Here is a 12,724-nt window from a genome sequence, read left to right as displayed (position 1 = left end):
ATGTGCTTCATGTTGTCATTCAATTCCCTGAGTCCCTGCTCATATTTTCCCATTCTTTTCCCTATATTTTCTTTTGCTTGTTGGATTTCAGATGTCCCATCCCCTAGTTCACTAATCTTATCTTCTGCCACTTGAAATCTAACATTGTAGGTTTCCATTGTACCTTTCATTCCCATAAGTTCTGTGATTTGTTTTTTCAGACTTTCAATTTCTTCTTTTTGTTCATTCCTTGCCTTCTTTATATCCTCCCTCATTCACTGATTTGATTTTTTTTTCCATGTGTGTTTGAACATTCTGAATTACTTGCTTCAACTCCTGTATCTCATTTGAATTGTTGGTTTGTTCCTTTGACTGGGCCATATCTTCAATTTTCCTAGTATGAGTCATTATTTTTTGCTGGCATCTAGGTATTTAATTTTCTTAATTAGTTTATTCTGGAGATTTTTACTTTTTTTTTTTTTACCTAGTATATTCTTGCTGGATGTCTTTGTTCTCTATCAGCTTATTCTAGACCTCTAGCTTAGGTTTTGTTCAACAGATCAGAATTTTTCAGTTCTTGTTTTCTTGTTTCTTGCTCTGCCTGTATGGTGCCTTTTTCCTCCCCCACCCCCCCCAACCCCACACACACACTTAGGAGTGTCTACTTAGGTATTATAGATATCAGTCAAATTTTTCCAGACCAAACTGACCTCCTCTCAGTTGGAAAGAGTCACCTCCTTCTGTTTTCCCTGAGGGTGAGACCCAGCAGGTTGAAAGACTTTCCTGTGAAGCCTCCTGACTCTGTGTTTGTCCTATCCTGCCAAGTGTGTGGCACTTGTCTGCCTGCGGGTCCTACCAGCATAAGGTGATATGGTCCTTTAACTTCAGCAGACTCTCCCTGCTGGGGGCGTGGTAGAGACAGAGGAGAGGTTGTAGGCTGGCTTTAATTGCTTCAGTTTTCCAGACCCTAGGGTCTGAATTCCTTGAGGGAGGGATTCCACCTGAGCTGGGCTCCACCCCTCTCCTGGGGAAGGCACAGCCTCCAGACAAGCTCTCAAACAAGCTTAATTCTGCCCATGCCTGGGGCAGTTGGAGCCTGAGAAACCCTGTCACTGTATCCAAAGAGCAGTCAAGGCATAGAAGCACAGCCACAAAAAAGAAAAGAAAAAAAAATCCTTCTCAGAGCAGGACCCCCATTCCTCGGGTTTGCCAATCATGAGCTTAAGTTGGTATGTTGCTTTGGGTATCTCCAGGTCCTATGCAACCCCTCCTTTCCTTCAGGGCCCAGACCCTTTCAAGTATTTTATGCTGTCTGATCAAAAACACCTCTGATTTTTTCCCCCCTTTTTCCCGCCAGCTCTACCCCCTCTGCACTTGGGCAAAACCCAGCAACCTCAGCTTTTACTGGAGATTTAGCTGAGCTGGGGGCTTATTTTTAAGTAGTCAGAATTTGTTAATTAATTCCACAATTGGAACTTGGTTGTGCTCAGCCCCTGCTGCTGGTAAAGTCTCTTTCCTTTCCCCTCTGGGAGCTAACTCACAGTTCTGGGGGGGGCTCACAGATGGTCCAGTTGGTCCAGACAGGGGTATGCTGTGTGTCTGGTCACCGACGTGGCCCCAGCAGTTGTTCTGTACTGTTCCTGACTATTTACTAGCTGCTCTGGGGGACGAACTAAATCCCACACCCCGCTAAGCCACCATCTTGGCTCCTATTTCCACTTACCACTTCTTGGCAGCCTTTATCTCAGCTCTAATTTGATGTTATTTATGTTATCCTTTGATTAACACCTACCTCCCACAACAGACTGTAAACTTGACAGTGGGGATGATCAATTTTGCTCACCTTTGAATCCTCAATGCTAGTTTGGTTCCTGGAACACAGTCAGTACTTGATAGATATTAGAAGAAAATGAATGAATGATTGCAGTTTATAAAGTACTAGCTGCACTTATTTGTCCTTATGACAACTCTTCTACAGGTCTTATTGTATCCATGTTCCACATGGAGAGGCTAGGCAGTGGAGGGGGCTCTGATTCCAAACTCTTTGGTGTTCCAAAATTACTGTTCTCTATGTAAGAAATCATAAAATGGTAGTTCTGGGTACAATATATACATATAGTTTGTCCAGAGAACAATAATCCCCTGTGCTTATATTCCCTTAAGGATCACAGGCACCTGCCCCTGGCTTTGTGAACTTAGCAGCGTTCAGAATCCATCTAGAATCTTCCCCCAGACCAGTGCAGCCCTTGAAGGCACCCAAAGGGCTCCCCTCCCTCGACTGCCTTCTGGGTTTGCTACCTGAGGCTGCTTCCCACACAGGCTGTCAGGCTCCTAAGCGACACCTCGCCTGGCCTCAGGCGGGAGGTGTGAAAAGCGGTCCAGGGCCTCGCACCCTTGGCAGAAGGAGAGCAGCAGAACCTGGGTGAGAAGGGCGGCACTGCAAGGAGGGACAGGGCTTTGTTTGCGCTATGCTTTCTCCAGGCAACCTGCAGTTGGACTTTGCTGCCTGGCAACCGCTGCGAAGGGGGCAAGTCACAAAGCCTCCCTCGCTACCGCAGCACCCATCTCACCTGCTCTTCCGACCTCCTTGCAGCCCCGCCCCCCTCCCACTGTGCCGCAACTTCTTACCAAGTCTGAGCTCGTGAAATCGGTTGGGACTGGTGTAGTGGAGGGTGAGGGAGGTGCAGAACCCCAAGAAACTGAAAATTGTTTCGGGTTTGCTTGTGGAAGCGATTTAAGAGCGGGGTGGGAGGCGTTAGAAAGCCTCCTGAGTCAACGTGTAGCAAACTACAGTGGGTTTTTATAGGTTAGAAAGTTTAAGGGGAGGAGCTCAAAATGATCTTTTGACTTGTGGAAAGTGGGCACGTGGTATGAATCCCCTAAGAATAAAATTAACCTTCTGAAGTGCTTATTTGTGCCAGGAACTGTTCTATGTGCTTTACGGGTATTAATTTATTTAATTCTTATACTCACCTCATGACTAGTAGTACTATTAGTATCTCTGGTTTACAGATGAGGGAACAGAAGCTCAGAGAAGTGAAGTAACTTGCCCAAGATCACACAGCAAGCTATAAGATTTAAACCCAGGCTGTATCATTCCAGATTGCACACTTGTAACTTACTGTAACACTAAGAAATGTGATTGAAGCTGGGATGGATAGGAAGGGAGCCTAAGATGCAACAAGGTAAAGATGGGAAAGAATGAAAATATTGAACATGTAAGATGCAGCTGCTGCAGTGGAGGAACTTTTACATAGTGGTATGTAATTCTCACATTAACTCTGGAGATAGCATTCAGAAATGAGAAACAGGCTCAAAAACAAGTATCTCGCCTTTGGTCAAATAGCTGGCAGCAGGACCAAACTTGACTCCAGGTTTCCTGATTTCAAGATGTTTTTTTTCTAGCTCTCAAGCAGGCATCGTTCTCTGGTACATTCCTTGCCACTTTCCACAATTTCCTAAGCTGCCTATTGCATCATTCACTCTTTTAGTCCATTTATACAGTAGTGTGCATTAGTCTAAATTAATGAATTCATTTACCCAGGGTCTTCAAAGATTTCTCAGGTTGTGAGGTGAAAGCATTGTCTTTCCTTAAAGCAATTTTAGGCATCAATGAGCAAGTGGGAAACAGGACGTTTGGTTTATCTATGCAGAGGACTTTTCATAGCCTGCTGTCATCCATTTGTACAGGGCCCAAACTTCTGGCATTTGACAAAGTCCTGGAGGTCCTTTCATCCCTGGAGAATCCTGGACAGTCTGGGGGCTGCCACTTGCCCACTGCATGATCTGGGAAAAAAAGGAACCTAATCATTGGACATCACCTGCCTCCTGAATCCCTGGGGAGGGACTACTAGGCTTTGGTATATGGACCTCTGACCAGCGGGGTGTGCCTTGGGGCAGGGGACAAAGGCCTGAAGGCCACAGGTTTACCTCCCAGGAGAAAAAGGTCACTGGTGTCTGTTCTGAGAGTGTACCAGTGAAGAAAGTGTGCTGGTTTCTTCCTGCTTTCACACAGAGGAAATAAAATAGACAGGAATCCTTCCTCTCTCAGGCAGGAGGATTGCAGCTAAAGTAGTAGTCAACTGGAGATAGAAGATGAAAAAATGGAACCCATGAAATGGGTTAAACAATGGGAATTCAATGACTCACAGTTTTGAGGTTAGGAAAAAAGTCCAAATCAAGGCATCATCAAAGCAAAGCTTTCTCCTAAAGATTTTGGCATACTGAGACAGGCTGCTGCTGATTCTTGGTCCTGTCACATGGCAGTGCATGTGACAGCCTCTGCTGCCTCCTCCCTTCTCTTCCAGGTTCCATTGAATGTGAGCTTCTTGCTTCTTGTAGCTTTTTCTCTAGTCTGTATGAATTTTATTCTGCTTATAGAAGATTCCAGTAACTCAATGAGAGGGAGAGATAAGTGGTATAAGATGTATGAGTTTTTTCTTTTTATTTCTTTTTCTGTGATGCAAATGTTCTAAAAATGATCATGGTGATGAATACACAGCAATGTGATGCTATTCTGGACCATTGATTGTATACCATGCATGAACTGTAAGTGTGTGAAGATTTCTCAATAAAATACTTTTAAAAATAAAATAAAAAATATCCAGGAAATAAAATGATGCTGGAATCTTCCCTTATGTGTGAAGTTGAGAGGGGTGCAAATTAATCATGGCACTTCCCATGCAAATTTAAAACATCTATCAAAAATTAATATATATCAAGTGTAGAAATATTCTATACTTAAATCAAAAGCATATTGATGCAAATAAATTACAAATATTTATGCAACTAAACTATGTGATGATATATAATGAACCAAGTGAAAATAGCAAATAAAGCTTTACAATGATAATTAAAAAAAAAAAGACTCCGGTAATAAGATTAAGACCCATCGTGACTGAGGTGAGCCACACCTTACTGAAGTCATCTCATCAAAAGGTCCCACTTACACTGGGTTCACACCCACAGGAATGGATTAGGTTTAAGAACATGTTTTCTGGGGGTACATACAGCTCTGAATCACCATACTGACTGAAATGGAGGCCAGGCTGAGAGGCAGAAGTGATGTTATCCTTGATCTATCAATCAGTTAATAAATGCAACAGGATATAATGAAGAGAATATGTTTTTTTGAGGAAATGATAAATCTAAAGTTGAGGCGAGTTGTTTTCCTCTAAAAGAGAGGCAGAGGGTTGGAGGCAGGAGTGCTGAGGCAAGGGATTCGTGTTGTCCTGGTTCTTGGTGTGGGTGGAAGGTTCGTGGGTTCATGTATTATGTTTCAGAACTTCAATGCACATTTTATGTTCATTTGTTATTATGGTGCTAACATGTATATAACATAAAATTTCCCGCTTTGAAGCTCACAATTCAGTGGCATTAATTATATTCACGATGTTGTGCTACCATGACCACCTTCCGTTACCAAAACTTTTCCAATACCCCAAATAGAGACTCTGTACCCCTTAAACATTAGGTATTTACTTTTGTATGTATCAAATATCATATAACACATCTTTTAAAGTAAACCCATAAGATTACCCACACTGTTCTCTTCACTGGTCTTGTAGAACTGAAGCTTGTCTATATACTTTTTAATCATTTGAATTTCCTCTCTCTACTAGATCATTCCCAGCAATGTACAAACATGCTCTGATTTCTCCCATCATATTTTCTTCCAGCTCTGCCCCTTAGCTCTGCCACCCTTTCTCACAAAGTTTTGGTATGTTGTATTTTCATCTTCGTGCACCTTATGATGTTTTTTAACTTTGCTTCTGATTTCGTCTTTAACCTTTTGGTTGTTTAAGACTGTGTTGTTTAATTTATACATATTTGTGGATTTTCCCTTTCTCCCTGTTATTGATTCTTAGCCTCACTATGTCGTGGTCATTGTATAATTTCAATATTTTTTGTTTTATTGATTTTTTTTGTGACCCAACATAGGGTCTGTGCCAGGTTGAAATTGTTGTGTACACCAGAAAAGCCATGTTCTTTAATCCTGATTCGATATGGTTGGATGGAATCTTTTTTATTAAGTTGTTTCCATGGAAATGTGTCTCTACCCATTCAAGGTGGGTCACTTACTGGGGTCCTTTAAGAAGGAACCATTTTGGAAAAAGCTTCAGAGCTGACACAGACAGAGCCCTTTGGAGAGGCAGAAGGAAAACGCTCCCAGGGAAGCCTTTTGAAATGAGAAGCCTGAAGAGAAAGCTATGCTTTCCCAGCTGACAGAGAAACCCTGAATATCATTGGCCCTTTCGTGAGTTAAGGTGTCTTTTGCTGGATGCTTTAGTTTTGACATTTTTATAGCCTTAGAACTGCAAATTTGTAACTTTATAAATTCCCCTTATGAAAGCCAACCCATTTCTGGTATGCAGAATGCATTCCAGCAGCATTTAACAAACTAAAACAGGATTTATCCTGAAGAATGATCCATGTGCATGCAAGAAGAATATGCATTCTGTTTTTGTTAGGTCTAGTTGGTTTAGTGTATCATTCAAGTCCAGTACTTCCTTATTGATCTTATGACTAGATGTTCAATCCATTATCGAGAGTGGCATGTTAAAGTCTCCTACTATTAATGTAGAGCTGTCAATTCCTGCCTTCAAATCTCTCAGTATTTGCTTCGTACATTTTGGGCTCTGCTGTTTAGGTGCATACATATTTATAATTGTTACATCTCCATGTTGAATTGTCCCCTTTATTAGTATGTAATGAATATGATTGTCCTTTGACATTGTTTTTGACTTAAAGTCTTTTTATCCAATATTAGTATACCCCAGCTCTCTTTTCATTATTACTTACATGGTACATATTTTTCCATCCTTTTACTCTCAACCTGCTTGTATCTTTGACTTTAAAGTGAGTCTCTTGCAGATTGCATATAGTTTGGGCATGTCTTTTTATCCATTCTGCCAATATCTACATTTTGCTTGGAGATTTTAATCCATTTACATTTAAAGTCACTACTGATCATACAGGACTTTCTTCTGCCTTATGCCTTTTTTTGTCTTTCACTTTCATTAAAGCCTAATTTTATATTTCTTTCTTTCTTGTGTTGTATCATATTGAGTGCCTTCTCATTTCTATCTATACATTTTCATCTGTTTCTTTGTGGTTACTATATGGTTAAAATTTAACATCCTAAATGTAAAACAATTACATTTGGCTTGATATTATCTTAAATTCAATAACACACATATATACTTTTCTTTTGTCCTTTTATCCCCCCACAATTTTTTTTACATACTTTTACCACTTATATCTTTGTATATTGTATGTCCAAAAACCTAGATTTATCATAACTTTTTATGCATTTACATTTTATCACTTTATGAAGTAAGAAGTGGAGTGACATATATATAATTACCCAAATGGTTACCTTTACTGTAGGTTTGTATTTTTTTATGCTGCTTTGAACCACTGTCTAGTTTCTTTTCATTTCATTCTGAAAAACCCCTTCAGCACTGCTTGTAGGGCAGGTCTAGTGGTGATGAACTCCCTCAGCTTTTGTTTATCTGGAAATATCTTAATCTCACCCTCAATTTTGAAAGAGAGCCTTGCTAGATATAAAATTCTTGGATGGCAGTTATTTTTCTTCAGTACCTTAAGTATTTCAACCCACTGCTTTCTTGCCTCCATAATTTCTGATGAGAAATTGGAACTCAATCTTCCTGGGACTCCCTTGTATGTAACATGTTGCTTTTCTCCTACAGCTTTCAAAACCTTCTCCTTGTCCTTTGTATTTGATAGTGTAAGCATTATATTATGGGGTGTATTTTTCTTCATGTTTATCCTGTTTGGTGTTTTCTGAGCTTCTTGCATGTGCATATTCACATCTTTTGCTGTTTGGAAAGTTCTCTGTCATTATTTCTTTGACCATTTCTTTTGCCTCTTTTTCTCTTTCTTCTCCTTCTGGGACTCCTTAATACATATATTTGTGAGCTTGATGGCATGTCTTAGGCTATTTTTGCCTTTAATATTTCTTTTTTCTTTCTTCAGCCTGACTCACTTCTTGTCTTCAAGTTCACTTATTCTTTCTTTTGCCAGCTTCAGTCTGCTCTTGAAACCCTCCTGGACATTTTGCATTTTAATTATTATGATCTTCAGCTCAAGTAGTTCTGTTTAGCTCCTTTTTAAAATTTCTATCTGTTTATTTCGCCTCTCATATTGTTCATTCATTATTTTCCTGTTATCCTTTAGTTGTTCTGTACTTTCCTTCATTGCTTTGAGCATTTTTTTGGTGAGGGGAGGGGTGTCCTGGGAGCAGCCCCAGTGGCCTGACCTGACCAGCAGCAAGAGGCTGAGGCGCTCCAGGGGTGGGAATGGGTCTTTGAGCATTATTAAATTCATTTTTTAAAGTCTTTGTTCAGTATGTCCACATTCTCATTTTCTTTGTTGTTTTTTTTTCTGTATTTCTATCCTCTTTCTTTGGGTAGACCATCATTTCCTGTTTCTTTGTTTGTCTTGTACTCTTTTGTGGCACAATGTATATTTTAATATTTTAAAATGTTAACTTTAAGACTCACTCCTTGGGATGTCTGTTTCTTAGTTTTGTAACCAGCTGGTGATAAGACAGAGATTTACTTGAGCTTCAGCCTCTTATTAGGGAGGTCTGACCAAGGCTAATGCAGTGTGCAGAGTTTTCCCTGTCTCTCTGGGCCTCTGTCCTGTCCTGGGGCTTTTGCTTGTTAGCTGTCTTGGAGTTCCCCTGTTTACAGGAGTTTGCTTTCCCCTCTGTTTCCCAGGGGACAAACCTCTCTCTCTCCCAAGTATCTGAAGCTGGCAGGCTTTGTCCTAGACTGTCTGACTCTATAGTTTTTATACTCCTTTTGTTGTCTTATGCTACTTTTGCCTAGAGGGCAAATTCTGGGAGGAGAATTTCCTCTGGGAGGATTCCCAAGTCAGTCTTTCCCAGCCCAAAATTAGGCCAGACCTGTGTGGAGGGGTATTCCGAAGGGTGCCAAAAGCTTCTCTCATGTTTCCCAGAGCTGAGTTTTCCTGGTCCGCCTAGCAAATGCAGCCCTTCAGCTAACTGTCCCCAGCAGCTCTGAGGAGAAGTGCTGTATTTTTAAATCCCCATGGCCTCTGCCCCTGTCTGGGGAGGATTGATCCAATGGCTGCTATAACCTTGTCTGGAGATGGGGTGGGGGGTTAAAACAATGACTGCTGCCACCTTCAGTCAGGATGGGCTGAAACAAAAGCTGTTCTCAGAGTCTGGAGATAGTGGAACCCAAATGTGCTAATCAAAAGCCATTATAATTAATTGGCTATGCCCACTCCTTTTTGGGGAACAGAATTTTATGTCCCTTTCTGTCACCAGAAGCTAGCCAGGGGCTGGACCCTGTGGTGGCCTGTTGCAAAAGTTGGGGATGGGCTCCCGTTAGGGCCATACAGAGACGGCAATTTACAATTTTTACCATAATTTACCAGCTTCTTCCGCCTGCTCTTTCCAGGATGACATACAATATCCTTCTGGCCCTGGAATTTCAAAATAGTTGTTTCAGACAGTTCCTGCCTATTTAATATTCTTTTGGTGGAAGGACTAAGTCCTGGAGCTCCCTTCTCTAAAATCTTCCCCAGAAGTCCTCAGCCCGTCTATTTTTTAAAACCATGGATACCAGGCTATTGTCGTCATTTTGGAGGGTATGAAGAGTTTTTAGGGTAGCCTTAAAGTTCTGTTCCATAACTTCATATATATTTATACTTGCTTGCCCCAGGGAAGGTATGATGGTGCATGTGAAAGAATGAAATCCCATATTATGACATGTTAAGGGGTTGAGGGTTTATTCCTTTCTTTATTGGGTTGAGACACAATGTACAAAGATGTCTTAGTTTCCTAGCTTCTTAGAGCAAATTACCATGAAATGGCCAATATGTTCCTAGTTTTGAGGCTGGGAAAATGTCTAAATCAAGGCATCATCAAGGTGACAGTTTCTTCCCAAAGACCAGCTGCCAGTGTTCATTGGTTCTCCTGCCACGGCAAGGCACATGGCAGCATCTGCTGCTTTCTCCTTTCTCTTGTAGGTTTTGTTGACTTCAGCTCCTTGCTTTCACGGCTGTCTTTCTTTCTGTTTGTATTCATTCTGTTTATGAAGGACTGCAGTAATGGGATTAAGTCCCATCCTGAATGAAGTGGGTCCCACTTTAACTGAAATAGCCTCATCAAAAGGTCTTATTACAATGGGTTCATGCCCATTTAATTAGATTTAAGAACATATTTTTCCACATGTACCTAAATTCTTTGGTTAGCATTGAAGGTAGACAATTTAGTCATAGTTGGAGCATTGTATCCTATTCCCTTTCTTCCTGGCTAATCGTGGGGAAATGTTATTTTCTTTTTCCAAAAGAAATAAATATTGCATCAGGTACTTTTTTGTGTAAAGTAGAACTACCTCACATGATAGAGTCTTTGCAAGACCAATAACTTGAGGATTTAGTTAAATTAGAAGAGCAAAACAATATTTCTGGTAAGGAGCCACAAAAGATCAAAGACAATTCCAGTTGTTATATGGATAAAATTTCCTCTATAAGTTCATCTGGAGGAATGTTTGATGTTCATCTCAGGGAACATCAAGCTTATTGGTATTATTCAAGAGAATAACAGACACATTTCATCAAACAAATGAACTGTAAGTCAATTTTGAATATTTTGAAACTCTGTGCAAAGTTGAATTAATGATGGCTAATATAACATCACTTATTTTAAGACCAGTATGATTATAAGCAAGGAGACATTTAAGGTATTTATGATGAAGTGATAGTTTAATTACACAACTCAGAGAGAATTTCTCCTAAGTGGTATTTCCCACTTGGGTATTTTACACAAATAGGGAAATTTGCAGTGACATGGGAAGTTTTCATCAGTATGTGAGAGAATATAGTCTGTGAATGTATTGGCATCAGTAGTTGTTGGTATTTCGAATCCTTTTTTGGTGCTAAAACAGTTCTAAATGCAGTTGCAGGATCTGGATTTATATAAGGTTCTGGCCTTTTCTCAGATAACAATTTTGTGCACATCCAGCAACTGGTTAGGATATATCAGAGATTTTTTTTTTTTCCTGGAGATAAAGGGTGGTCTAAATTTAAAATACATGAAATGAATAAAAGTAAAATTATCATAATTGAAGTTTTCACCTGACACTGGGAAAGATCGGCAAATAGGTTAATAAAAAATCAAAAGGTGGTAACGATAGTATAAGTTACAGATATCAAATGCGGAAAGTTTAAGTCTATGGTTTCCTTCTGCAATCTTGGTTAAAGCTGTCCACCCCTGAATCATCTGCTTCTGGGACCAGTTGGTACTAATCTTTAGTCAGTTTTTTTTTATTTTTTATTTTTTATTTTTTATTTTTTATTAACGGAAACAAAGAAAAAAAGAAAAAAAAAGAAATTAACACAACATTTAGAAATCATACCGTTCTACATATGCACTCAGTAATTCTTAACATCATCACATAGACGCAAGATCATCGTTTCTTAGTACATTTGCATCGGTTTAGAGGAACTAGCAACACAACAGAAAAAGATATAAAATGTTAATATAGAGAAAAGAAATAAAAGTAGTAATAATAGTAAAAAACAACAACAAAAAAACCCTATAGCTCAGATGCAGCTTCATTCAGTGTTTTAACATGATTACTTTACAATTAGGTATTATTGTGCTGTTCATTTTTGAGTTTTTGTATCTAGTCCTGTTGCACAGTCTGTATCCCTTCCGCTCCAATTACCCATTATCTTACCCAGTTTCTAAATCCTGCTGGACTCTGTTACCAATGACATATTTCAAGTTTATTCTCGAATGTCCGTTCACATCAGTGGGACCATACAGTACTTGTCCTTTAGTTTTTGGCTGGACTCACTCAGCATAATATTCTCTAGGTCCATCCATGTTATTACATGCTTCATAAGTTTATCTTGTCTTAAAGCTGCATAATATTCCATCGTATGTATATACCACAGTTTATTCAGCCATTCTTCTGTTGATGGACATTTTGGCTGTTTCCATCTCTTTGCAATTGTAAATAACGCTGCTATAAACATTGGTGTGCAAATGTCCGTTTGTGTCTTTGCCCTTAAGTCCTTTGAGTAGATACCTAGCAATGGTATTGCTGGGTCGTATGGCAATTCTATATTCAGCTTTTTGAGGAACCGCCAAACTGCCTTCCACAGTGGTTGCACCATTTGACATTCCCACCAACAGTGGATAAGTGTGCCTCTTTCTCCACATCCTCTCCAACACTTGTCATTTTCTGTTTTGTTGATAATGGCCATTCTGGTGGGTGTGAGATGATATCTCATTGTGGTTTTGATTTGCATTTCTCTAATGGCCAGGGACATTGAGCATTTCTTCATGTGCCTCTTGGCCATCCGTATTTCCTCTTCTGGTAGGTGTCTGTTCAAGTCTTTTTCCCATTTTGTAATTGGGTTGGCTGTCTTTTTGTTGTTGAGTTGAACAATCTCTTTATATATTCTGGATACTAGACCTTTATCTGATATGTCATTTCCAAATACTGTCTCCCATTGTGTAGGCTGTCTTTCTACTTTCTTGATGAAGTTCTTTGATGCACAAAAGTGTTTAATTTTGAGGAGTTCCCATTTATTTCTTTCTTTCTTCAGTGCTCTTGCTTTAGGTTTAAGGTCCATAAAACCACCTCCAGTTGTAAGATTCGTAAGATATCTCCCTACATTTTCCTCTAACTGTTTTATGGTCTTAGACCTAATGTTTAGATCTTTGATCCATTTTGAG

At 39.8% G+C, this 12,724-nt stretch overlaps 1 protein-coding gene across 2 annotated transcripts in view; it reads right to left on the bottom strand.

Annotated features, from left to right (window-relative positions):
• Positions 1–2,472, bottom strand: part of ROPN1 (rhophilin associated tail protein 1) — a 36,484-nt gene extending 34,012 nt beyond the window's left edge. The window contains exons 1-2 of one of the 2 annotated variants that reach the window (XM_077118119.1): positions 2,278–2,472; positions 1,823–1,867 (exon numbers count right to left, since the gene is read on the bottom strand). The gene's annotated coding sequence lies outside the window, so the exon portion shown is untranslated. The remainder of the gene's footprint in view (positions 1–1,822; positions 1,868–2,277) is intronic. The other variant, XM_077118118.1, reaches the window with a different exon arrangement.
• Positions 2,473–12,724: the final 10,252 nt, after the last annotated feature.

This window comes from Tamandua tetradactyla, chromosome 10 (genome assembly GCF_023851605.1).
Source record: "Tamandua tetradactyla isolate mTamTet1 chromosome 10, mTamTet1.pri, whole genome shotgun sequence".
NCBI classification, from domain to species: domain Eukaryota; kingdom Metazoa; phylum Chordata; class Mammalia; order Pilosa; family Myrmecophagidae; genus Tamandua; species Tamandua tetradactyla.
The sequence above is the reverse complement of the archived record's forward strand: the minus strand, read 5'-3'. Positions and strand labels throughout refer to the sequence as shown.